General features: G+C 44.4%; 1 protein-coding gene and 1 pseudogene across 5 annotated transcripts in view; both read right to left on the reverse strand.

Moving 5' to 3' along the window:
* The window catches only part of PDZD2 (PDZ domain containing 2), a 474419-nt gene that overhangs the window by 187979 nt on the left and 258755 nt on the right, over window positions 1-27685 (reverse strand). The gene's annotated exons all lie outside the window — the stretch shown is intronic.
* Window positions 13707-27180, reverse strand: LOC129397792 (translationally-controlled tumor protein-like; annotated as a pseudogene).

The following is a 27685-nucleotide window of genomic DNA, read 5'->3' on the forward strand; positions in this document are numbered from 1 at the left end:
CCTGCCTCGGCCTCCCAAAGTGCTGGGATTACAGGCATGAGCCACCACGCCCGGCCTGCAAGCGCATTTTTGAAGGGCTAGTGAAGAGCTGGGTGTGGTGGCTCAGGGGCTATAACGCCAGCACTTTGCGAGGTCAAGGTGGGTGGATCGCTAGAGGTCAGGAGCTCAAGACCAGCCTGGCCAACATGGTAAAATCCCATGTCTAACTAAAAATACGAAAATCGGCTGGGCCTGGAGGTGCATGCCTGCAGTCCCAGCTACTCAGGAGGCTGAGGCAGGAGAGTCACTTGAGCCCAGGAGGCGGAGGTTACAGCAAACCCAGATCAAGCCACTGCCCTCCAGCCTGGTAGACAGAGTAAGACTCTATCTCAAAAAACAAAACAAAACAAAAGGCTAGTGAAGCTTCTTTGAACTGGAAAGGTGTGTCTTTCAGAGTAGTTTCCGTGGCTAATCAACCCCTTCCTTCCTTGTCTCCCTCTGCTCTTCCGTAAGCTTAACAGTAGCAACGTTCAGTTCCCAGTGATGCTCAGTTTTAAAAATTTACTGCATTCAGGGTGTAATTTCCAGATCTCAAAATAATTCCTCTTAAAAACAAAACAAAAACAAAAAACAGACCCTTAAGCTTACTAAGTCTCCATTATGATAAAAAATATATATACATATAAGTCTTTCTTATTCAAGTGGGGAAGATTAAGAGCGTAGCCTGTGGAGGAAGAAATCTATCAAAAACCACATTACGCTCAATGACATGTTTGGGCTCAGAGCTGTACTTTCAAGGTATTTCTCATCTTTACCATGAAGAATCCTCTCCTGGAATTACGTCCATTCTATGGTAGCAGGAACTTGACTCACAAAACCACAGCCTTCTGAAACATTGGCAAGGAAGTTGGGTCATATATGGACATTTCTTTCTATGAGCCTCTAAACAATCAGTTATCTGTTTCCCCCTTTTTTCCCACAAGAAGAATTTTCTCTAAATAATTGGAGGAGATTTCCCATGGGAATCAGGCAATGGTGACTTCCAGGTCTTAAACTCTATCTAAAACAGTTTGACAACAAAAGACACAAGAATGTGCCTGGCTGGCCTGTAACAATGCAAATTCTGGTAGTAAGAACAACAGCCAAAGTGTGGAACTTCTAGTACTTCTAGTACCTCAGAGGAGGGCGGGCACTAGGGCAAAGCCTCTCTGGTTTGTATTTAACTAAGAAAGTGTAATCCTCCCAGCACTGAGCAACTAAAGCTTAAATTTTCTATGACCTGTGAAAAAAAGTTTGCAAAAAGCCTTCATAATCTAAGTAGCAAGAATATCAGACTCTGTAAGAAAAGATATTCGGCTCAAGAGCTTCAAAAAAAAATTTTTTTTTTGAGATGGGGTCTCACTCTGTCACCCAGGTGGGAGTGCAGTGGCACAATCTTGGTTCACTGCAACTTCTGCCTCACAAGCTCAAGCGATCCTCCTGCCTCAGCCTCCTGAGTACCCGGGACCGCAGGGGCAGACCAGCACACCCAGCTAATTTTTTTTCTTTGTATTTTTGGAAGAGACAGGGTTTCACTATGCTGCCTAGGCTGGTCTCGAACTCCTAAGCTCAAGTGATCCACTTGCCTTGGCCTCCCGAAGTGCTGGGATTACAGGCGTGAGCCACTGCACCCGGCCTTAAGAGCTTCAAATTTTTTTTACCTGTACAACCATTTGAGCATAGTTCACACATGAATTTCAGCGTGCCCACAGAAGGCTAAATGCTTCATAGAGCACTGTACATTAATGGCAGAGAATATTGAGGATTTTAAATCACAGATGGAGGAGAGTTGGGATTCAGACTCCCAACCAAATCAGATCTGCCTGATAACAAATCCTATGTTCTTTCTTCTCTGGCACCAGGCTTTGACCATGTCCCGTTTGTCACAGAGGATCTAAGCGAGTCCTCCATGAAACCTCTTAAGGGGGACAGAATGTTTTGTGAAAAGACAGTGAGCACACAGATGTTTACAGCAGCTTCATTCATAATTGCCAAAACTTGGAAATGACCAAGATGTCCTTAAGTGACTAGATAAACCGCGGCACACGCAGACAATGGAGTATTACATGACACTGAAAAGAAATGAGCTACCAAGGAACGAAGACATGAAGGAAACTTAAAGGCATGTTACTAAGTGAAAGCAGCCAATCTGAAGGGGCCATCTGTGGTATGATTCCAACTATATGACATTCTGGAAACGGCAAAATTATGGAGACAGTAAAAAGATCCCTGGGTGCCAAGTGTTGGAGGGAAAAAGGGAAAAATGGGCACAGAGGTTTTTTAGGGCAGTGAAACTTCTCTGTATGATAATGATGGATACATGTCATTATACATTTGGTGTGTCATTATACACACCACCACGCCTGGTTCATTTAAAAAAAAAAATTGTTTTTTAGAGACAGGTTTTACTATATTTCCCAGGCTGGTCTCAAATTCCTGGCCTCAAGTGATCTTCCTGTCTCAGTCTCCCCTATAGCCCAGATTACAGGTGTGAGCCACCGTGCCTGGACTTTTTTTTTTTTTTTTTAATATATAACACCAAGAGCGAACCCTAATGTACACTGTGGACATTGGGTGATTAAAAGATGTCAATGGAGGTTCATCAATTTTAACAAATGCACCACCCCAGTGAGGGGTGCTGATCATGGGGGAGGCTGTACATGTGTGGGAAAAGGAGATATATAGGAAATCTCTATCTTTTGCTCAGAAAAAATTATTTTTATTTATTTTTGAAACCGGGTCTCACTCTGTTACCAAGGCTGGAGTGCAGTGGCGCGCTCATAGCTCACTATAGCCTCAACTTCCTGGGATCCAGCAATTCTCCCACCTTAGCCCCCCGAGTAGCTGGGATTATAGGTACGTGCCACTATGCCTGGCTAACTTTTGTATTTCTGGTAGAGACGTGGTTTTGTCATGTTGCCCAGGCTGGTCTCGAACTCCTGAGCTCAAGAAGGCCACTTTAGCCTCCCAAAACCCCTGGCCAGAAAAAAACTTAAAAGGCTGGGTCTTGCTCTGTCACCCAGGCCAGAATGCAGTGGCACAGTCATAGCTCACTGCAGCCTCAAAGACCTTGGCTCAAGCAGTCCTCCTGCCTCATCCTCCCAGGCAGCCGAAACTACAGGCACACACCACCACGCCTGGTTCATTAAAAAAAAAAAAATTGTTTTTTAGAGACAGGTTTTACTATATTTCCCAGGTGGCTGGTCTCAAACTCCTGGCCTCAAGTGATCTTCCTGTCTCATTCTCCCCTATAACCCGGATTACAGGTGTGAGCCACTGTGCCTGGCCTTTTTTTTTTTTTCCTTTTTTTTTTTCTTTATCAATTTTGCTGTGAACTTAAAACTGCTCTAAAAAAATTAAGTCTTAAGAGAGAGACGGCCAGGCCCTGTGGCTCACACCTGAATCCCAGCACTTTGGGAGGCCGAGGCAGGCAGATCACCTGAGGTCAGGAGTTTGAGACCAGCCTGGCCAACATGGTGAAACCCTGTCTCTACCAAAAATACAAAAATTAGCTGGGCGTGGTGGCGTGTACCTGTAATCCTAGCTACTAGGGAGGCTGAGGCAGGAGAATCGCTTGAACCTGGGAGACAGAGGGTGCAGTGAGCCAAGATCATACCGCCACACTCCAGCCTAGGCGAGACTCCGTCTCAAAAAAAAAAAAAAGACAAGACAATGAGCTTCAGTTAAACAACTATGGGGCTAAACTTAGCATTCCTGCTCACTAGCCATATGAATAATAACTCTTTCAATGCCTCAGTTTCCTCATACGAAAATGTGCGACGTAGCTGCAGAGGTTTTGCTAAAATCAAGAGACAGTGCTTTAGATCATCTCAGTGCCGGCCACAGTGGGCATTTGTCAAGCTGTGGTTACAGTGACTCTCCAGTAAAACCTACTCACTCCTCCACCAGTTTCTTCACATTTCAATCTTTCTGCTGTTTTGGCTTATTTACATCACTAACCAAATTATACATAGCTTGTCCTGGTGTAATTGAAAGTGACAAAGGGGAAAGTGGGAAATGAAAACAGAGAGCTCAGTGCACAGCCGTGGTGAAAGACTCAGAAGTCAGCACTCGGCGGTTCCCAAAGGGGCTGCCAGCTCCAATTAGGCCACTAGTTACTTGACAAGAGGAGGAAGCCGGGAACCACATGCCACCCAGGATTCCCCTGGAAAAGCTACACAAAACACCCACTCTTGGAGTAGCACAGAAAAGCCTCCTGGTCATCTTGCTGGCTAAGTGCCGGTGCCATCAATGAGATCTTGGGGTCCACTCAGAAGGGAACTGCACTTCCCTCCTCAGGTGCACTGTAACCTTCATCTTTTTTATTTTCCAAATTATTTACTGGCTAGGGATGAGCTAAGTCTAATGGAAGATAAAAGAATTGTAATGATTAAGGCTACCCTAAAAATCAAAAGAGAAGCTTAAACCAGCATGATTAACCATACTATTTAAAAAGAAAGGTTATCCCTGAGACAGTCAGAACACCAGGCGTCTTTTTCTGTCCTTTCCATTTGCTGACTATAATAAACCTCAAAGGAGAATTCTGAAATGCCCAAAATGACGCCCATGAATGATTTCCAGATGGTTCTTTCTCTATCTTCACTTTTCAATCCCAGGAACTCTGTTCACCCTAGTTGGTTCTGTGTCATATGTAAGGAATTGACATTTCCAATGGAACATGCCAGTGACCTTTCACCCAGCTCAGTGTCTTTCCTTTCCCCAAGGGACTCCTCTTCAGTCTTGATATGGTTTGGATTTGTGTCCCCGCCCAAATCTTATGTAAATTTTAATCCCCATTGTTGGAGGAGGGACCTAGTGGGAGGTGACAGGATCATGGGGGTGGATCTCCCCCTTGCTGTTCTCATGATAGTGAGTTCTCATGAAATCTGGTTGTTTAAAAGTGTGAGGCACCTCTCCCTTTGCTCTCTGGCTCCTATTCCGGCCATTTAAGATGTGCCTGCTTCCCCTTCACCTTCTGCCATGACTGTAAGTGTCCTGAGGCCTCCCCAGAAGCAGAAGCCTGGCCGGGCACGGTGGCTCACCTGAGGTCACGAGTTTGAGACCAGCCTGGCCAACTTGGTGAAACTCCATCTCTACTAAAAATACAAAATTAGCTGGGTGTAGGGGCACACGCCTGTAGTCCCATCTACTCGGGAGGCTGAGACAGAATTGGTTGAACCTGGGAGGCAGAGGCTGCAGTGAGCCGAGATCGCGCCATTGCACTCCAGCCTGGGCGACAGAGCAAGACTCTGTCTCTAAAAAATAAAAATAAAAAAACCAGAAGCCTGTATAGCCTGCAGAACTGTGGGCCAATTAAACCTCTTTTCTTTATAAATTACCCAGCTTCAGGTATGTCTTTAGAGCAGTGTGAGAACAGACTAATACAAGTCTCACAGGCACCTCTACTCTGAGCTCTTGGGAAATCCTTCCAGAATTTCTTTATTTCTATACATCCTTCAATGGAAAGGGATATTTAATGTTTATTTTTGAGAAAGGGTCTCACTCTGTCACCCAAGCTGGAGTGCAGTGGTGTGAACATGGCTCACTGCAGCCTCAACCTCCTGGGCTCAAGTGATGCTTCTGCCTCAGCCTCCTCAGTAGCTGGGACTGCAGGCACCCATGCCAGGGTAAGTTCTGTATTTTTTGTAGCAACAGGGTTTTGCCATGTTGCCCAGGGTGGCCTCAAGCAATCCTCCCACCTTGGCCTCCCAAAGTGCTGGGATTATAGACGTGAGCCACTGCACCCATCCAGATCTCACTTTTTATTTCCTTCTTAACTCTCCTTGGCCACAAGTTTACAATATTCTCTACCTGACAAGTGTCAGATGCAATAATCGTCCCAATCCTGTGGCTCCCAAGGGTTTTCTGGATCCAGTGCAAACTCCTGAATGTGGCCACTAAACACTTCAAGTGGCTCACCCTGTTTTCCTTGCCAGCTCCATCTGGTTTCCTCCATCTTGTGTGGCAAGATACTGTGTCCCCACCCTTGTTTAAGAGGTAGTGCCTGTCCCTCATCAACCTCCTTCCACTCGTGCCAGCCTAAGTTCCCCACATTTGCACATGGTTTTATGGAGTTTATAAACAGTTTCACACAAACTGGGCCTGTCATGATGACAATTAGCACAGGGCTCTCACTAAAACCATATGGATGCTAGTAGGAGGCTCACACTCACTCAAGTGAACTGTCCCGTCAAGCCTGTAAGCCCCCTCCCTTCCCCAGGCATCTGGACACTAATTTTTACCTCTAGCTAGATGAAACGCCCTTGCCCAGGAACAGCTAAGCAAGGGGGTTTTGCACTGGCTCTATGCAGAGCACAAGGCCTCCAAAGAGAATCAGGGAACACCCAGGGATCCGTGAAGAAACAGCTGAACACGTGCAAGGTCACAGTCTTGCAAAAGTGACACTCGAGCCAGGGCAAGCCCAATCTAAAAATAGATGCACCTGAATTGGGACATCAGAAGGTGCCAGAAGGCACAAGAACACCACACCTAACTCACCTGGCCTCACTTGCTGGGCTGGGACAGCCAGCGCTCCGGGTATGAGGCAACAAAAAGATGAACAGGCACTGTCATTCAACCCTTGCTCAAGGGCAATCGGGGACCCAGTGGGAGTAGAACCAGGCCTCTACACCTGACTGTGGGTACGCAAGGGCACCCTCCCCTGGAGGGGTTGAGCCTGCTCTACGCAAATGCAACTGAAGTAGGGAAGGCAACCCTTAGATACAGCCAACTGTATCCAATGACACCGAGGGAGATGAGCCTGCTCCGGGCAGGGCAACCAAAGCCACCAACACAGACACCAATGCCTTCTTCCGGGATGGACTAATGATGAAGGCTTTTTATTTTGTAAACCCAGTGTTCTGCAGCTGGAAAATGTCCGGGAGAAAAAACAAGATGGAAAAATAAATTCCAGCATTAAAAACAAAACAAAACAAAAAAAACAAAAAACAGTTGTTTACCCTCTACAGATTCAGTCTTTAGACTTTAGGAGCACCTACAATCATCAGGAACACATATGGGGCCCCTATCCAACATTCTCTCTCCCACTGTCCCCCCAACACACATATAAGCTGACACTTGGAGTCCCTGCCAAGCCAATCTCCAATAAATTCTTAAAAACAAAAGGTTCCCAATAAAAGATTCCGGAACAAAGCTCCGCTCTGTAGGTACACTGTAAAAAGGAAGTTTTCCCCATGGACAGAATGAAATCAGGACTGGGCTCAGATAGAAAGGCCAAGTGGATATTAACCTGTCTACATACTACTGGTCCTTTCATCTGTTTTTCAAAAACAGACCTGAAAAGAGTAATATTTGTCTCTACGAAGAGTTAAGTGTTTGAAAAAAAAATTAACACACACACACAAATCAGAATTCCCTTCTCTCACATCCTGGGCCCTGGGTCTTTGAAACTCTCTGGCCTGTATATAGAGCAAATGGTAAGTTTGCCCGCCTTCAGGGTGTTTTCTCCCAAACCCAGAAATGCCCTTCTCCTGGGGACACAGCAGGGCTTTCCCGGAGAGTTTGCCTGCTTCTAGGCTGAAATGTCTGGACGCAAGACAAAGACGGTTCTTTTAGTCAAGAGCCCAGAGGACAACTAGCAAGAAATAGAGGAGACTCCTGGCCTCAGGGTTTGCTGTCTCTGTGGAGAACACCCCCTAGCACAGAAGGTCCATAACTGGTTAACTGGGGAATCAGCAGAATCTGGGGGCCACGAAGCTGAATCTGATAGGAAGGGCCAAGTGTAGATGCCACGGGCTCATCATTTTTTTGCCTGGATGTCACAGCGGCAATCTAATAATGTGGGGATTTCAAGTGAGGGATGCTTCTCCAATTGGAAAGTAGGCATCAGGAGGGTAGGTGGCATCTGGTCCCAGTATTCCTTTGCAGCATTGCACAGTTCTGGAAACACCCAACATACTCTCTGTTGTTTAGAAAGTAACGGTATCCAATGAAGACCCCCTACAGCTTCTAAAAGAAATAGGAATTCAACTCCAAAACTTTGCCTCTCTCACAGGGACAACTAGGTACACGTTTTCACCACTTCAGGCTTTCCCCACCCCCTACATTTTGCTGAACTTAACCTCTGTATACACTAGTCCCCGCCAGGCTCACTGTAAATATTTCATGCTACCTCCACTCCTGTATGAGCACATGTCAGAATTACTGAGGCTGCTAAGCCTGAATTTAGGTTTGCTTCACCAGCTTTCTATGTCAATTCTGTGTTAAGAAGTGGTCCTATACACAGCATAGCCTCAATTTCAATAGAATACCACCTGGAACAAAAACAGTCTTTGTCACTGAATTATTGTCTCCGTTTCATCATCTAAGAAAATGGCATTAGCAATGGCACCAGATTTCACTGGAGTACCCTTTCTCACATTGACATCTGTCCTCTGAAAGTTTCAAAGTTGTCCTCTGAGACATGTTCTATCTACTCCTAAATTTTTCCTTTTCAAAATGAGATCCCTGTGTTAGGATCAGAATCTTTTTTTTCTTTTTTTGAGATGGAGTCTCACTCTGTCACCCAGGCTGGAGTGCAGTGGTGCAATCTCGGCTCACTGCAACCTCCGCCTCCTGGGTTCAAGCAATTCTCTGCCTCAGCCTCCCGAGTAGCTGAGATTAAGGTGCCCACCACCATGCCTGGCTGATTTTTGTATTTTTAGTAGAGACGGGGTTTCACCTTCTTGGCCAGGCTGGTCTTGAACTCCTGACCTCGTGATCCACCCGCCTCAGCCCCCCAAAGTATTGGGATTACGGGCGTGAGCCACCGCGCCCGGCCAGGATCAGAATCTTGAGTATGACTTACTGGAATGACAATGCAATAAACTTTATTTAGTCATTTTAATTTTGAAAAAACCTCCAAGTTTTAATGTTTTGGAGCCGTGTAGGCATGTGCCACTTGAGCAGAGAATTTCATTAGCTGTTTAATTCTGGGATCACGTGGCACTGGAAAAGTTCATTGGGGCACACTGTGGTTGGGTTGGTAGCCACTGAAGAGTTACAGACACTGACATTCCTGTCACCCAGAGGCAGGGAGTGACATCCGGCTCTAGCTTTTAGCAGTAGAGAGTGTGTGCTGGGGGTAGGGGAGAGGTTGGAGAATGACACAATTAAAATGCAAATGTTCCTCCGCTTGCTGCTAAATGAACCTGAAGGAAAATTAATACATAAATTGCAAGCCTCTGGCAAAATCAAGACTTCAAGATAACCAGAAAAATGCAAACTAAAATCCTTCACGACTCTACTTCTAATACTGTGTAAGCTCTAAACCCTGGCCATAGTGAACAATGGTGTTAAAGAAACAGATTTGGTTTTTCCCCCTTCAACTTTGACCTGCTTATTCACCTGATGATGTCAACTATCCATGTGATTACCAAACTAAGAAAGACAGAAACCCACACTGGCAGCAAGAGCCATGACGAACAGCCCCACCCAGTAGGTTCATAGCTTCTAGAAATGCCCAGAAGTTAACATTATAATAGTATGAATCAGACACTGCATCCAGAGTTTGTACATTTCATATAGTAACTCTTAGGGTCTTAGCCTTTGTATTTTTCAATTGTACAAACTAGATAATTAATCAGAGATATGAATTCAATATGCCTGAAGTCCTCAGTAATGCAGACCATGGGCTAAATCTTAGCTTTGTGTTTCTTTCCCTTTGATACTATTCTTTTTTTTTTTTTTTTTCCCAAGGAAGTTTCACTCTGTCATCCAGGCTGGAGTGCAGGGGCATGATCTCAGCTCACTGCAACCTCTACCTCCCGGGTTCAAGCAATTGTTGTGCCTCAGCCTCCTGAGTGGCTGGGACTACAGGCATGTGCCACCATGCCCAGGGTTTTGCCATATTGGCCAGGCTGGTCTTGAACTCCTGACCTCAAGCAATCCACCCACCTCAGCCTTCCAAAGTGCTGGTATTACAAGCATGAGCCACCACATCTGGCCTGATACTATTCTAATCAACAGTATTTTCTTCAAGTCTCCTTTATTTTCAGATCTTGGGCCTACATGTGATGCTTTTCTCAAAGGCAACTGAAAACCTGTACCCTAAAAGAAGGATGCAATGTTTTTCATATAAAAAAAGACGCTAAACTTTTGTTCACTGGGTACATTTGTTATCCTTGCACTCAGCATGTGGGACCCAGCAGATGAAAGCCCGAACTTCAGAGAGAAACGTGGGAATGGAAGGTTATGTTCTTCACCCTATGAACTCCAAATAGTATACCGACTTCAAAAGAAAGCCTTCCTCCACTAAAACAAAACGTAATTTCAAAAAGATCATCATGCTAGAAAGACACCTCCATGGAGTGGGTTTCCTTTGAGTGGTTGAGCAGTTTTTTCACTTTGGACCCTCATGTTAGTCCCACTGTTAGCCATATCGGCTACAGGAGGAGAAACAGAACAAGGCGAACCTTCTCTAGCGTGTCAATTGCGGGGTTTGGTTACACTTAGACAAGCACAGAAATGTCAATCAATTCAGTCTGTATCCACCAAAGCACTAGAGAATGAGGCACAAATGGGATACCCATCTGCTATGGTCTGAATCTTTGTGTTCCTCCAAAATTGGAGGAACCCCCTTGGGGGTTAGGATTTTAGCATACAAATTTTGGGAGGCCCATCTCAGCCTCCAAGGTACGATATTAGGAGGTGGGGCCTTTGGGAAGCGATAAGGTCATGAAAAAGGAGCGCTCATGAGTGGGATTAGTGTCCTTATGAAAGATACCCTAGAGAACTGCCTGGCCTCTTCCACCATATGAAGACCCAGCAAGAAGGCACCGTCTATGAACCAGAAAGCAGACCCTCACCAGACACTGAATCAGCTAATACCTGGATCTTGGACTTCCCAGCCTCTAGACTATGGGAAATAAGTTTGTTACTTATAAGCCATCTCATTTATGGTATTTGTTATAGTAGACCAAATGGACTAAGACACTGTCTGGTCTTTTGTGTAGTAGAGCCAAGGCTGGGGCTGGGGCTGGGGCTGGGGCCGGGACCAGGGTGGATTAAGTACGGCAGACACTGTAGACTGATTCACTCAATCCCCATTTAGCAGAAAATGTGAAACAACCATACCCCATTGCAGCCAGAGTTGCAGGCATGTGAGCTTATTTCTACCAATCAGAAGCATCCCAGTATAACCTGGATGCAGTGTGAGTGACAGAGGCGGCAAGGGTCACCCATTGTGATCCAGGCCTTCTGAGGAGCATGGCAGAAGAGAAGCGCAGTCCTGGCATTCATTCCCTCAGCTCCTGGGGACTCAGCAGCCAGCGGAGGCAGCATGATTTTTCTGCTAGAACAGACCCATGGTATGGTTTGGCTCCTTTCCTGGCTCCATCACATCCAAGCCTGATTCTTGGTTCTTCCCAGAACTTCTGTGAACCACCTAACCAACAACCGTTAACACATCCCTTTCTGCTTAAACTAGCTACAGGAATTTCTGTTGTTTGCAGCCAAAAGTCCTGCCAGACTCGGCAAGAAAACAGAGAAACGAAAGAAAGCGGGAAGGACTGTAGGAGTCAGCTGACAGGGGCGATGCAGTGGCCATGTGCTCCAAGTCAGGGGCTTCTGAACCCAGTTCTGTATGTCCAGTGAAGCCACATGGTGGCATCCACAGAACAGAAGCTTTAGCGATGGCTCCACAAAGGGTGAGTCTCAACTCTACTGCCCCAGGCTCTGTATTGTGCTGGACAAGTTTCTCATATTATCTGAGCCTGAATTAATTCATCTACAAAACTAGAACAATGCTACTTTCCTTATAGAGTTTCAGAGAAAATAGGTAATATGTCAACAGCCTAGTACAGTGCCTAGTGACCAGCAGTTGTTTCAGAAATAGTGTAACTATCCCATCAAATCATCACAAATTGATTTGGCTTACATACCATGTATGTCAAAATATAAGGTTATATTTTCTCTTCTCTAACATTATTATAAAAGAGGAAGTTGTTACATATTTGAGTCTGTACAAATTATATTATGAACCTCTTTCAATTATATTAATTTGGATGACAAATTACTATTGGGAGAAGACACAATTATCTCATATCAATGGGAATTTTAGATGCTTAAACAGAACTGGTTTAAAATAAAGGGGGGAAATCAATTTAATATTAAATTTAACAATTATGCCTAGGGGAGATAATCTCACCATTTTAAGTGCTATATTTTCTTGTAGCAGAGTAGCATGGCGGTTAAAAGCAGGAACTGGCTGGGCGTGGTGGCTCATGCCTGTAATCCCGGCACTTTGGGAACCTGAGGCAGATGGATAGCTTGAGGTCAGGAGTTCGAGACCAGCCTGGCCAACATGGTGAAACCCCGTCTCTACTAAAAATACAAAAAAAAAAGGCTGGGTGTGGTAGCTCATGCTTGTAATCCCAACACTTTGGGAGGCCGAGGTGGGTGAATTACGAGGTCAGGAGTCCGAGACTAGGCTGGCCAACATGGTGAAACCCCATCTCTACTAAAAATACAAAAAAATTAGTTTGGGGTAGTGGTGGGTGCCTGTAATCCCAGCTACTCAGGAGGCTGAGGCAAGAGAATCGCTTGAACCCAGGAGGCAGAGTTTGCGCAACTGCACTCCAGCCCAGTTGACAGAGTGAGACTCTGTCTCAAAAAAAAAAAAAGAAAGGAAAAGAAAAAATAAAAATTAGCCAGGCATGGTGGTGGGGCATCTGTAATCCCAGATGCTTTGGGAGGCTGAGTCATGAGAATCGCTTGAACCTAGGAGGCAGAGGTTGCAGTGAGGCCAGCTCACACCATTGTACTCCAGCCTGGGCGACAGAGCAAGACTAAGTCTCCAAAAAAAAAAAAAAAAAAAAAAAATGCAGGAACTCTGGAGCTCCACAGCTGGGTTTGAATCTTGGCTCTGCCTTTCATGAACTATGTGACTTTGAGCGCATAGGTAAGTTATTTGACCTTTCTGAACCTTAGTTCCCTGAATAAAGTGAGATAAGGTATCAATCTCACAGATTTCTCTGCATAAACGAGTTAATACATGTAAGGCACCGATGACAGTATTTGGCACGTAGTAAACGCATCCATAAACGTAAGCTATTTTCAATTATAGGATGAAGGGATGAAGGTATGGAGGAACTGTGGCAGGGTCATATGAATACTTGTGGTCTTGGATAAAATGTCCAGTGACAGCACCATACATGAATATAAATATTACAGTCTTTCAAATAATAAAGATGGAAAGCAATACACCCTTAAAACTGACTCAGCTGACTCAAAATTTGGCTCTGATTATTTGAATAAATTTGCTTCATAAACTATATGAGTGGGAAAAGGAATATTCAAAATTAATGTCATTTAAATTTTAAATGTGATTTTAATTATATATGTGAATATTAGAGCTATACATGACTATTTCATGTACATCACTGTATTATTAGTAGTAAACTGAATTGTTATCCTTTTAGTATACTAAATATAGTATTTCGTGTATATTAATGTTGGCCAAAAACCTTTTTGTAGCTCTTGCTTATTATGTATGGGGTTTATATTCTACTGTATGGGGTAAAAGAAAATGTTCTTCTCTTTTTTTAATCAGCATAGAAAATTCAAACTGTTATCAAAAAGCATCTTAACCACATGTCCCTGCTCCCCAAATTAATGCCCTTATGATCTCTTTTGCTTAGATTTTTTGAGTTTAAATGCATTTTATTTTTAGACAAACTACATGACGTGCTTTTCTTAAAACAATGCCTCCATTCCAAATAAAGCATGGTCGAAATAAATGAAGAGCTCAAGATGACATCATTCCCATTTTCTTAAGTCCTGTTGTTGTGTGGATGACAAGCTGCAGTCAGTTACGATGACAGGTGATACATCCAAAGCAATTGCCAAATTTGTTAACATTTTCCCATTTCTAAATCATCCTCAAAGAAAATCACATATAGAGTCACACCATCCTCCCAGTAGTCCAGTAAAGCAACCATGCCACCTGGATTCATGGTTTCCCCAATACAGAAAGAACTGGTAGCTTTTTGTTTGTTTTGAGACAGTCTTGCTCTGTTACCCAGGTTGGAGTGCAGTAATCTCAGCTCATTGCAGCCTCCGCCTCCCGGGTTCAGCAATTCTCCCACCTCAGCCTCCCGAGTAGCTGGGATTACAGGTGTGCACCAACCACAGCCAGCTAATTTTCTGTATTTTTGGTAGGGACAGGGTCTCACTATGTTGCCAAGGCTGGTCTCAAACTCCTGAGCTCAAGTGATCCTCCCACCTCAGCCTCCCAAAGTGCTGGGATTATAGGCGTGAGCCACCACGCCCGGCCAGAACTGGTCGTTTTTGAAATTACTAAGGATGTGCTTGACATGTTCTGCAGCCCCTGTCATAAAAGGTTTTACTCTTTCTGGTCTCTGTTCTTCAAGTTTGTCTTTGATTGATATCACGTAACCTTTGATGTATTTCTTGTAGGCTTCTCTGGTGAAGCTAGTTTCCTGAAAGTGATGGTTCATGACAGTATCAACACCAGCCATTACTGTGCTTTCCGTGCCCTCGCCCTCGGGGCCTTCAGCGGAGGCATTTCCACCAATGAGCGAGTCATCAGTGTTACCCTCTCTCCTACAGACCATCTTTGCCTCCACTTTCACGCACAGCCAGTCTGGGATCTCCCGGATCTCATGAACACACCTGATCATGGCTGACGAGGTCCCAGTAGATAATCATGATGGCGGCCGATGGCAGCTAAAGGGAGACGACCAGTGGCGCTGCCTTCTAGGAGCCCGGAGCTTGGAGCTGCGCTCATGGGGAGCGGGGGCGGGGCCTTGCTTAAATTTCAAACAAAAAAAGGATCAAACCAAAAATAAAAGAAAATAGAGGGAAATGTAGACTATCTTTGTGCATTTTAAATATACATAAAATCTCCAACATGGATAAAGATGTTATTCGATTCTATTTACTACCTGATCCTTTTCTTTCTTTTTTTTTTTTTTTGAGACGGAGTCTGGCTCTGTCGCCCAGGCTAGAGTGCAATGGCAGGATCTCGGCTCACTGAAGCCTCCGACTCCCGGGTTCAAGCAATTCTCCTGCCTCGGCCTCCTGAGTAGCTGGGATTACAGGCATCCACCACCATGCCTGGCTAATTTTTGTATTTTTAGTAGAGACGGGGTTTCACCATATTGGCCAGGCTGGTCTCGAACTCCTGACTTCGTAATCTGCCCGCCTCAGCCTCCCAAAGTGCTGGGATTACAGGCATAAGCCACCGGGCCCAGCCACCTGATCCTTTTCTTATGCCTTCATTTAATTGGGAGATCCTTTTCTTATGCCTTCACGTAACTGGGAGTGGGGGGTGGGGATTAAGGAATAAAATCCAACTAAAATAGCAAGACTTTCTTCATAAGGCATGAAACATTAAACATATAAAATATTGTATTTCACAGTGTCCTCTCTCATCTGTATTTCATGGGAAATAGATGGATGAATTCAGCCTGATAATCCACTACATGTAGCTATTAGTGGGTCTCTTGAAGGAAAGGCACAATAACCCAGACGGGTGTATTAACCAGAGCTTTTATGTCATTTATGACTAATACTATGAACTGTGTCCCCTCTCAAAATACACATGTTAGAGCCCTAATCCCCAATGTGATAGTATTTGGAGATAAGATCTTTGGGAGGTAATTAGGTTTCAGTGAGGTCAAGGAAGGGACCCCATGAAGGGATTAGTACCCTTATAAGAAGAGATGCCAGATAGCTTGCTTCCTTGCTTTCCCTGCCATGTGAAGACCCAGTGAGAAGACAGCCATCTACAACCCAGGAAGAGAGCCCTCACCAGAAACCAACCATGCTGCTGGTACTTTTCGTCTTTCCAGCCTCCAGAACTGCGAGAAAATAAATGTCTATCATGTCAGCCATGCAGTATTTTATTATGGCACCCTGCACAAAGACAGGTAAGGAGTACGGCCACTTAAAACATTAAGAAGTCATCATAACCAAACTGTCAACAAAACAATCATCCACTATAACAAGACAAATCCCTTTGTGTTGATCTTTTTCTCAGTTCTCGATTATCAGCTTGGGCTAACCAAGCATTCTACCCAGAATTAGATGGATAGTACAACTTTCAAAGTTTAGACATAACATTTAATCTAATTCTTATTGGATATGAGCCCATCCAAAGGTGGAAAATATGTTCAAATATTCTATTCTAGATATTGTGAGTAGTCTCTTTTGTTTTTTCTTTTTTTTGAGACAGAGTCTTGCTCTGTTGCCCAGGCTGGAGTGCAGTGGCACACTTTTGGCCCACTGGAACTTCCGCCTGCTGGGTTCAAGCTATTCTCCTGCCTTATCCTCCCAACCAGCTGGGACTACAGGCACGTGCCACCATGCCCGGCTAATTTTTGTATTTTTAGTAGAGATGGGGTTTCACCATGTTGGCCAGGCTGGTCTGGAACTCCTGACCTCAGATGATCTGCCCGCCTCAGCTTCCCAAAGTGCGAGGATTACAGGGGTGAGCCACTGCACCCGGCTATAAATAGTCTCTTAATAGATTTCCTACATCATTGATAAAAACCAAACTAAGGCCGCGCGTGGTGGCTGACACCTGTAATCCTCACACTATGGGAGGCTGAGACAGGCTGATTGCTTGAGCCCAGAAGTTCAAGACTAATCTGGGTAACATGGCGAAACCCCGTCTCTACCAAAAATACAAAAACTGAGGTGGGAGGATCACCTGAGCCTGGGGAGGTCAGGGTTACCACTGCACTCCAGCCTCTGCAACAGGGTGAGATCCCATCTCAAAACAACAACAACAACAACAACAACAAAAAACCAACTAACATTTGGACATCGGTAACATGAAGTATATTTTACTTGTGTGGTATCTCAGTTAAAATTACTTCAATTTCAGGCCAGGTGTGGTGGCTCATGCCTGTAATCCCAGCACTTTGGGAGGCCAAGGTGGGTTGTCACTTGAGTTCAGGAGTTTGGACCAACTTGGCCAACATAGTAAAACCCCATCTCTACTAAAAATACAAAAATTAACTGGGTGTGGTGGCATGTACCTGTAATCCCGGCTACTTGGGAGTCTGAGGCTGGAGAATAGCTTGAACCTGGGAGGCAGAAGTTGCAGTGAGCCAAGAACACACCACTCCACTCCAGCCTGGGTGACAGAGTGAGACTCCATCTCAAAAAAATAAAATAAGGCTGGGCGTGGTGGCTCATGCCTGTAATCCCTGTAATCAATGGAGATTGAGCCCATTCTGGCTAACATGGTGAAACCCCATCTCTACTAAAAATACACACAAAAAAAATTAGCCGGGCGTGGTGGCACGCACCTGTAGTCCCAGCTACTCGGGAGGCTGAGGCGGGAGAATGACATGAACCCGGGAGGCGGAGCTTGCAGTGAGCCGAGACGGTGCCACTGCACTCTAGCCTGGGAGACAGAGCGAGACTCTTGTCTCAAAAAAATAATAATAAAAATAAAAATAAATAAAAATAAAATAACCTCAATTTCACTCTTAGCAACACAAATACACACTTAAAAACCAAGAACCACCACTGAAGTTAGGCAATAATGGGGGAGGGGAGCTGATATAAAATAGTGATGTGTAAGTGCACTCTACCAAGGAAAGATGATAACAATAAGCAAACTCCCTACCCGTCCAAAGTCCAATAACAAAAGTTATCAACTTCTAGCACATGAGCCATGGCCTCCAGGCTCTGAATGGGTTGTTTCAAGCCTTTCAAAATGAAAAGTTATAGATCAGTGTTGACAGAAATCCACATCCTCAGAAGGTACCCAATACCTGAATAAATCCACTCTTACTCTGGGAAGTTCTTAGTGGGAAGGTTAACTCTGTAGTGAGAAAATACTTTCCTGACCAAGAAGATACACAGAGCTAGCATGAAGCTATATTTAATGTTTGACCAGGGGTCTGCTGGGTTGGAAAATGCAAACATCTTCCAGTGGTAAACTGAACTCCACCCCAGAGGGGAAAAATGCAGGCCAAGAACATGGAGGAAGATTACACTAACTGGCTTAGAAGAGGAAGAAAAGCAACCCCAGCATCCTCAGGTTGCAGGTAGAGAAGGGGAAAAAGAGACTATCAAGCCACTTCAGCTTAAACTAGAACACCTGCAAGGCAGTAGAAAGGTTTGCTATGCATTGCTTCAACCACTTAAAAAGAAGAAAGGGACACTGATCAAAACACAAATTTGGCCAGGTGCGGTGGCTCACGCCTGTAATCCCAGCACTTTGGGAGGCTGAGGAGGGCGGTGGATCACCTGAGGCCAGGAGTTTGAGACCAGCCTGGCCAACGTGGTGAAACCTCCTCTCTACTAAAGAAAAAAAAAAAAAAATACAAAAAATTAGCCGGGCGTGGTGGCGAGTGCCTGTAATCCCAGCTACTCCAGAGGCTGAGGTAGGAGAATTGCTTGAACCCAGGAGAGGGAGGTTGCAGTGGGCTAAGATCGGGCCACTGCACTCCGGCCTGGGCGACAGAGCAAGACTCTGTCTCCAAAAAACAAAAGAACAAAACACACACACACACAAATTCACTCCTTCTGGTAAAAGCAGACTCACTTGCATAATTTTATAGGCGAATTTGAAACACAAGCAGCAACATTTAGATGTGCTGCTCTTTTCCTAATGCTTAATTATAACCTCAGCCTTATTCGATGCAATTGTGCCCAGAATTCTGTATCTGTACCTTTCCAATAATATTCACCATCTACTACTAATTTTTAAAAAAGACATATTGGCCAGGCACAGTGGCTCACGCCTGTAATCCCTACTAAAAATACAAAAAAATTAGCTGGGTGTGGTGGTGGGCGCCTGTAGCCCCAGCTACTCGGGAGGCTGAGGCAGGAGAATGGCGTGAACCCGGGAGGCGGAGCTTGCAGTGAGCCGAGATCGTGCCACTGCACTCCAGCCTGGGCGACAGAGCGAGACTCTGTCTCAAAAAAATAAATAAATAAATAAAAGACATATTAACAAGTATTGGTTTCCAGTGACTCAAGTTTTCACATCTCAGCATCTAAGTTATGATAATAGCAATATTAATTGTTTTCTCAGGCAATGTATTGGAATGTTTATAAATACTGGTTCATTTAAAAGGCCCTGGGAAGATAAGAGATCTATTTTCTTGGCTTCATCCATGACCAGCCTCGCCCACAGCAAGTGCTCATTAAATGTTTGTTTATTGAATGACTGTTGACTAAATAAACTTTTCCTTGATTTTTAACATTTGTGGCTGATTTCACTATGTTAACCTTCAGCAACTTGTAATTTGTAGATGTAGTAAGTTCTTATTAATTGAGCTTATAAGAAGTGGCATAACTTAATGTTGAATAAATCTCATGATAAAGACTTATTGGTTATTTTGCTGGTTTGGTTTTGTTTGTATTTTGGCTAATTGAAACACATACAATTGAAAGAAATACACTGCTTTAAAATACTAAAAAAAAAAAAAAAAAAAAAGTGGCTGGGTGCAATGGCTCATGCCTGTAATCCCAGCACTTTGGCACTTTGGGAGGCTGAGACAGGCAGATCACCTGAGGTCAGGAGTTAGAGACCAGCCTGGCCAACACCGTGAAACCCCATCTCTACTAAAAATACAAAAATTTCCTGCGCATGGTGGCGGGCACCTGTAATCCCAGCTACTCGGGAGGCTGAGGCAGAAGAATTGCGTGAACCCAGGAGGCAGAGGTTGCAGTAAGCAGAGATCACGCCATTACACTCCAGCCTGGGCAACAAAAACAAAATTCCGTCTCAAAAAGAAAAAAACAAAAACAAAAAATGTTTTTCACTAATTTACAATGACTTTTCCTTTCTTTTTCTTTCTTTCCTTTTTTTTTTTTTTTTTTTTTTGAGACAGGGTCTCACTCTTATTGCCCAGGCTAGAGTACAGTGGTGTGATCTTGGCTCACTGCATCATCTCTCAGGCTCAGGTGATTCTCCCATCTCAGCTTCCTGGGTAGCTGGGGCTACAGGCATGTGCCACCCTGCCCAGCTAATTTTTTGTATTTTTAGTAGAGACAGGGTCTCACTATGTTGCCCAGGTCGGTCTCAAACTCCTGGGCTCAAGCAATCTTCCCACCATGGCCTCCCAAAGTGTTTGGATTATAGGTGTCAGCCACCATGCCCGGCCTTTCCTATTCTTTCTACCCCTAGATTACATAATAATATTTTTTTATTTTAATTTTAATTTTTTTTTTTTTTTTAGATGGAGTCTCACTTTGTTGCCCAGGCTGGAGTGCAGTGGTGTGATCTCAGCTCACTGGAACCTCTGCCTCCCGGGTTCAAGCGATTTTCCCGCCTCAGCCTCCCAAGTAGACGGGATTACAGGCATGCAGTACCACGCCCGGCTAATTTTTTGTATTTAGTAAAGACAGGGTTTCACCATGTTGGTCAGGCTGGTCTCCAACTCCTGACCTCAGGTGATCCACCCACCTCGGCCTCCCAAAATGTAATTTTTACTTTCAAGTTGTAGGACTTTTTTTTTTCCCTCCTGCATGCAAATCCCTTATCATATATATTATTTGCAGAACATTTCTTTCCATCTTTTTCATAAATGGTGCTGGAACAATGAGAAATTGACATGCAAAGAAATAAAGCCCTTAATAAAATTTTAAGTTTTTGTTTGTTTGAGATGGAGTCTCACTGTCATCCAGGCTGGAGTGCAGTGGCGTGATCTGGCTCACTGCAACCTCCGCCTCCTAGGTTCAAGCGATTCTCCTATGTCAGCCTCCCGAATAGCTGGGATTACAGGCACGTGCCACTGCACCCGGCTAATTTTTGTATTTATTTTTTTTAGTAGAGACGGGGTTTCACCATGTTGGCCATGTACTAAAAATACAAAAATTAGCAGGCATGGTGGTGCATGCCTGTAATCCCAGCTACTCGGGAGGCTGAGGCTGGAGAATTGCTCGAACCTGGGAGGAGGAGGTTGCAGTGAGCTGAAATTGCGCCCCTGCCTTCCAGCCTGGGCGACAGAATGAGAATCTGTCTGAAAAAAAAAAAAAAGAAAAAAAAGTATCCAAATCAAACCCTTTAACAATTCAATAATAAGCAGACAATCCAACTGAGTAACAGGCTAAAGATCTGAATAGATGTTTCTCCAAAGAAGATATACAAAAATGGACAACAAACCCAGGAAAAGATGTGCAACATCATTAGTCATCAGGGAAATGCAAACCAAAACCACAGTGAGATACCACTTTATACACACTAGATTGGCTATAATTTTTTAAAAGGACATAACAACAAGTGTTGGTGAGGATGTACAGAAACTGAAACCCTCATGCATTGTTGGTAGGAATGTAAAATTGTGCAGTAATGTTGGAAAAGTTTAGCAGTTCTTCAAAATGTTAAACATGGAATTACCATATGACCCAGCAATTCCACTCTTAGGTATATACCCAAGAGAAACGAAAACATTATGTCCACACAAATCTCGTACATGAATGTTCGTAGCAGTATTATTTACGATAGCCAAAATGTGAAAACAACCCCAATATCGATCACCTGGTGAATAGATAACATTGGACTACCATTTGGTGATAAAAAGAAACAAAGTAGTGACAGATGTCACATGTGTATGAACACTGAAAATGTGCTAAGTGAAAGAAGCCAGTCACAAAAGACCACATAGATTTCATTTACATGAAGTGTCCAGAAAAGGAAATTTATAGAGATAGCAAATCAAAGAGTGGTTGACAGGGGCTGAGGAGTTTGTAGGGGAAGTGAGGAGTGACTGCTAATGGATGGAGGGTTTCTTTTAGGGGTGATTAAAATGTTCTAAAAGTAGATAATGTGATGTCTACAGATCTGCTTGAATTTACTTAAAAACTATTTATTGTAAATTTTAAATGCATGAAATGTGTAATAATGTAATCTCAATAAAACTGTTTTTTAAAAAAAACCTCCTAGGAGGACAGATGTAAGTGTGTGGACTCCCCAACAGTGTATGTCCCCTCACAAAGGTACTGAAAATTGATTGAGGGGAAGTATTCATTTCTCCAATTTGAAACAGACAACAATCAAGATTCACAAAAGCTAACTTAAAGTCACCTTTCTTCTTCTTTTTTTTTTTTTTTTTTTTTTTGAGACAGTCTTGCTCTGTCACCCAGGCTGGAGTGCAGTGGCATGATCTTGGCTCACTGCAACCTCCACCTCCCAGGTTTAAGCAATTCTTGCGCCTCAGCCTCCTGGGTAGGTGGGATTACAGGCACATGCCACCACGCCTGGCTAATTTTTGTATTTTTAGTAGAGATGGAGTTTCACCATGTTGTTCACGCTGGTCTCAAACTCCTGACCTTAAGTGAACCGCCCGCCTCAGCCTCCCAAAGTGCTGGGATTACAGGCATGAGCCACCATGCCCAGCCAAAGTCACCTGTTTTTATAGCTGTTAGCCTAAATGTGTATTTAAAATGCTTGGCAAGTATAATAGAAAGTTCTTAGAAAGGTCAGCTCTTGCCTCCAACTCCCCTTCCCCTTTTCTAAACTGGCAACACACTAGTGTTCAGAGAAAACCAGAAAAATTAAGTTATTTCTTAATGAGTTGTAAGTATTTGTCCGGGAAGATTTAGGAAACTCACTTTTAGTAGAAAATTTGTCAGCAAAATCCTTTAAGCATTTTCGATGGGGTTTTCCTCCTCCTCATCACACACACCCACAGAAACCTTGGGGCCTGGCAACAACTAACAAGCAAGTCTATTACACAGATAAACAAAAATTCAAGGAAGGAAAACTAGCTGTTCCTCGGGGTGATAATCTAGAGATGGCTTCAGGACTTCTGGAGGCTCGCATATTTTTCTATCTTCAGCCTCTCAAGAAATAACTGAAGAGCATTTTACATGAAATCACCTAATTATGGTCCCCAGGCTCATTGCCTCTCGGCAGGGCCTTGCTTCCTCAGGTCAAGGCAGACAGATGCTCAACAACAGGACCCAAGCAGAGTGTGGGAAGGACTGGCCAGATCCTGCAGGAGCCTTTGACATGACCCCTTTCCCTTCTTAAGAAAACCTAGCCTCGGGCAGCCTGGAGCTGATCCTCGTTCCAGGCCCGAAGTCCCTCCCCTATCCCCTTCAGGTAAGGAAGGCTGGCTGACTTTCATCAGCCATCAACAGTGAGCCCTTTACAATTTGGTCTACATGTAAATGGCTTTCTATATAGTAAGGATAACAGTCAGCAAATCCATTAACAGATTCAGCCAAGATCACATCTATTTACAAGTGTTTCTTGACTGCCTGACACAACCCCAGGACTACGGAAAGCTGGTACACAGCGCTACCCACACCTCCCTAGAATCTCCAGCTGAGAGAAGGAACCAGAGGGGATACATGTGAGGATACACCACCATCCACCCCAATGCTCACCCTCTGCCATTCTCAAAATCCTGGTGACACCATTCACTACGTCATTTGCTGTGTGCCACCTGCCAGGCATTATGTCAGTGCCTCTATATGCATTCTTCCATTCTAGTCCGGCAACAAATCTGAGTGTTATTCTTCTCAATTGACAGAAAAACACCACCTTAGTCTGTTCAAGCTGCCGTAACACTATAAACTAGGTGGCTTATAAATAACAGAAATTTATTCTGGAGGCTGGCAAGTCCAAAATCAAGGCCCCGGCGGGTTGAGTGTCAACAGTCACTTTCTGGTTCACAGATGGTGTCTTCTGACTGCGTCCTTACATGGTAGAAGGGGCAAATGAGCTCTCTTGGGCCTCTTTTATGAAGGCACTAATCCCATTCATGAGGGCTCTAATTTGATGATGATTTGATGACCTAATCACCTCCCAAAAGGCCCCACTTCCCAATACCACCACCTTGAGGGTTAGGATTTCAACATATGAATTAGGGGGCACATAAACATTCGATCATAGTAAACACATTCAGTGAAAATAAGTAACTCATCCAAGGCCACACAGCTAACACACATGGTAGAGCTGTGATGGGACACCACATCCTTGAAGCCAAATCACAGAAGACAGAAGGTGCCAATCCTGAGACTGTACTGTCAGCAGGAAGCTCACCTTCCAGGGCAATGCTAGAGGTCCAGAGCTTTCCCTTGTGAAAAGAGAGGCTCCAGCCAGGCGCAGTGGCTCATGCCTGTAATCCCAGCAGTTTGGGAGGATGAGGTGGGCGGATCACTTGAGGTCAGGAGTTCGAGACCAGCCTGGTCAACATGGTGAAACTCCATCTCTACTAAAAATACAAAAAAAACTAGCTGGGCATGGTAACACGTGCCTGTAATCCCAGCTACTTGGGAGGCTGAGGCAGGAGAATGGCGTGTACCCAGGAGGTGGAGCTTGCAGTGAGCCAAGATCGCCACTGCACTCCAGCCTGGGCGACAGAGCGAGACTCCATCTCAAACAAACAAAGAAAAAAAACAAAAAAACAAAAAAAAAGAAGAAGAGAGGCTCCATCTATCCTTAAGAAGGATCCCAAAGCCATCCTGGATGACCTGTCTAGTGAGTTCCCACACATTTGAAGGAAACTGTCCCTCACAGCTAGGAAAGTTTTGGCTGGAAAAGGGTTGGCTCAGGAAGCTCTCGGCATCCACACACTATGTGCAAGCATCACTTTGCCATGTGACAGGGGAGCACAGTTCACACCAAACAACGCATACCAGTGGTACTGCGCCTCTAAGGACAGCCAAGTCCAAAGCTTACAGACAATCGGGGGGGAAGGTGGGAAGCTGCCTTCAAAGGAAAAGGCAGTAGAGCAGCTGTCAGAAAAGCGTTCTGCACCAAATCCCTGAAGCACTCACTTTCACTCAACAGCTTCAACAGGAGTACCCTGGGCGTGTCAGCATTTTATTTAAGCCATCTCTTGTCCTTTGTCCCTCCCTGGCAACTGGCTGGAGGAGCCTAATCTACCAGTGCTCCTTCCTACTGTCCTGAAGCCTAGCTTTACAGCTGTATATCCACTTTTATCATTGGCCATTTATTATGTGCAGTTACCTGATAAACTGGTAGAAGCAGATAATCCTACAGAGGCAAGAATGGTCTAACAGATTTGAAGCAAGCCAGCTCTGGATCCGACCATACTCTGTACTTTTGGTGTAATTCATATGAGTTCATCACTAAACAAAATGCCTGTAATATAGTTGGCTCCAGGGAGGAGACAAATGATGAGTGTCCACCCTCTAGAGGGGGAAAGAAAAGATACACAAAACTGGCTGGGTGCGGTGGCTCATGCCTGTAATCCCAGCACTTTGGGAGGCCAAGGTGGGCAGATCACCTGAGGTCAGGAGTTTGAGACCAGGCTGGCCAACATCGTGAAACCCGGCTGAAAAATAAAAATACAAAAAAATTAGCCAGATGTGGTGGCAGGCACCTGTAATCCCAGCTACTCAGGAGGCTGAGGCAGGAGAATTGCTTGAACCTGGGAGGTAGAGGTTGCAGTGAGCTGAGATTTCGCCACTGCACCCCAGCCTGGACAACAGAGCGAGACTCCGTCTCAAAAAAAAAAAGCCAACAGTCAAGCAAAATGAGACCTTATATCATCTGCATGTTTCATGTTTCATATGCGTCTCTTCTGTACTTAACTAGACTGATGTGTTGGTTGTTGGAAACTTTCTGCATGCTACTTCTTTTTCTGCCCTATCCCCAGAAAAAGAGAATATTTTCACATCAATAGGAAGCACTCAGTGATGCTGGGGGACAGAGAGATTCAACTCCAGTGACAACTGGGATCTCAAGTGCAACTTCGGCCAGTGATTCTTCCGAACACACATCACTTGCGACTTATATTTGAACATCAGACAACACAGGGAATAACAGAGGTGTGTACAACACTCTGAGGGCTGAGAGGACAAAGGGATCATACTGGCTGGCTAGTTAAGTTCCACAGAGAAGATGAAAACCAGTCCAGGCTGTCCACAGACTCTAGGAGCAGAACACAATTTTCACACTGTGGTAAGAGATACTCGAGGTTTACTTTCTCAGGAATATCTTCCCCATCAGCCTGACATACTCCTGGTGCCCTAAATTTCAAGATTTGAGTTAGTTCACTGATTTAGGTGCTAATTCAAAAAGTATTTTTAAATATAAATATGTTTCTGCAGCAGGAAAAAAATAGTTTAACCTTTTATTTTTCACGAGTGATGTATAGACATTTTAAAGAAAAAAAAAAAAAAACTCACCAGATCCCCACCCTACATCCAGAGATCTCATTTGAGTAACATTTAAGAAAATAAAATGATTTTATTGCGCTTTCAGCTGTAAAGTATTGCTATAAAAGAAGTTTTCTTTGTAACTGGTTTTTGAGACAGAGTCTGTCACCTAGGCTGGAGTGCAATGGCACAATCATGGCTCACTGCAGCCTTGACCTCCCAGGCTTAAGCAATCCTCCCACCTCAGCCTCCCAAGTAGCTGGAACCACAGGTGCATGCCACCATGCCTGGCTAATTTTTAATTTTTTTTGTAGAGACTGGGTCTATGTTGCCAGAGCTGGTCTCGAACTCCTGAACTCAAGCAATATTCCCACCTTGGCCTCTGGTGAAGTGCTGTGATTACAGCCATGAGCCATAGCACTCAGCCAGTAAAATAAGATTATTGTAACACACACAATTTTAAAAATTCGTATGTATCTCTAAAGACTCAGAAACCCTTGTTTGAGAAACAGAACTTTAACCTGTTTAACAGTCTCTCTGGATTTAATATCCAGCCCTTAGCACAGGGCTTGGCACATAGCAGCAGTTCACTAAACTTTTTCTGAGCGGATGAATTCTATCTGGGGAAAGGAGCTGGGTAAAGTCCAAGGTTTAAAACATTGCTGAGGTGGGTGAGCCCAAGACCTAGGCACTAAACTGTGACCCTAGGTAGGTGGATATTTCACACACACACATACACACACACACACATGAGAGTATCAAATAGGAATCTGATGAGGCAATAAAGTCACCTAGGATGAGCTAACTCTGCCAGCAGTTACCCGCAAGAAACCAGCTGACATGGACTCTCAAGTCTCTACCCCACCTCACAGTTATATGCCTAGAGTAGTGTATTTATTTTTTACCTTTCCGTCACAATACCTGGGAGGTGTCAGAGAGGGTCACGTGCAAGCATGGTCCAATGGAGAATGCCAGGATCTGAAGTCAGCCAGCTCTGGATCCTACTGTTCCCGAGTCTGTGTCCTTGGGCACAATTCTTAAATTCCAACCTGCAGCCTCCACATGGGCAAAGTGGAACAAATCGCTATTGCATAGTGTGGCTGGGGGGGTTACAGTGAGAATGTATGAAAAAGCCCTGGCACATCGCTGGAGCTTAGTAAAGCCAGTTCCCCAACAGAGGCTGAAACATGGCACCTATTATCTACAGCCATGAAGAAAGGACAGAGGCAGGGTGGGGAAAAGGCTACGCTGCTCAGGCATCAACATAATAACACTGTCTTTTGGAAGGGGTGGGAGCAGACAGAGTGAGGAAGGGAAAAGGTAGAGGCGCCTTCATGAGGGAGGTATGTGTATTTTGTGGCTGAGTGAAAAAACGAGGAAGGGGATTTACAATATGTTCATGTAAGGCTCTGGGCAGAATTTAAAGTCACTCTATCAGCTCAGCCAAATGAGAAGATCCTCTTTCTGACAAATCCCAACAGAAGACATGTCAGTGAGCTAAAAGTATCTTGGTATCTTCTTCCATCTGGGCTGCTATCACAAAATATCATAGGCTGGGTAGCTTATGAACAGTAGAAATGTATTTCTCACAGTTCTGGGGCCAGGA

The sequence above is a fragment of the Pan paniscus genome, chromosome 4, assembly GCF_029289425.2.
Source record: "Pan paniscus chromosome 4, NHGRI_mPanPan1-v2.0_pri, whole genome shotgun sequence".
Lineage (NCBI taxonomy): Eukaryota > Metazoa > Chordata > Mammalia > Primates > Hominidae > Pan > Pan paniscus.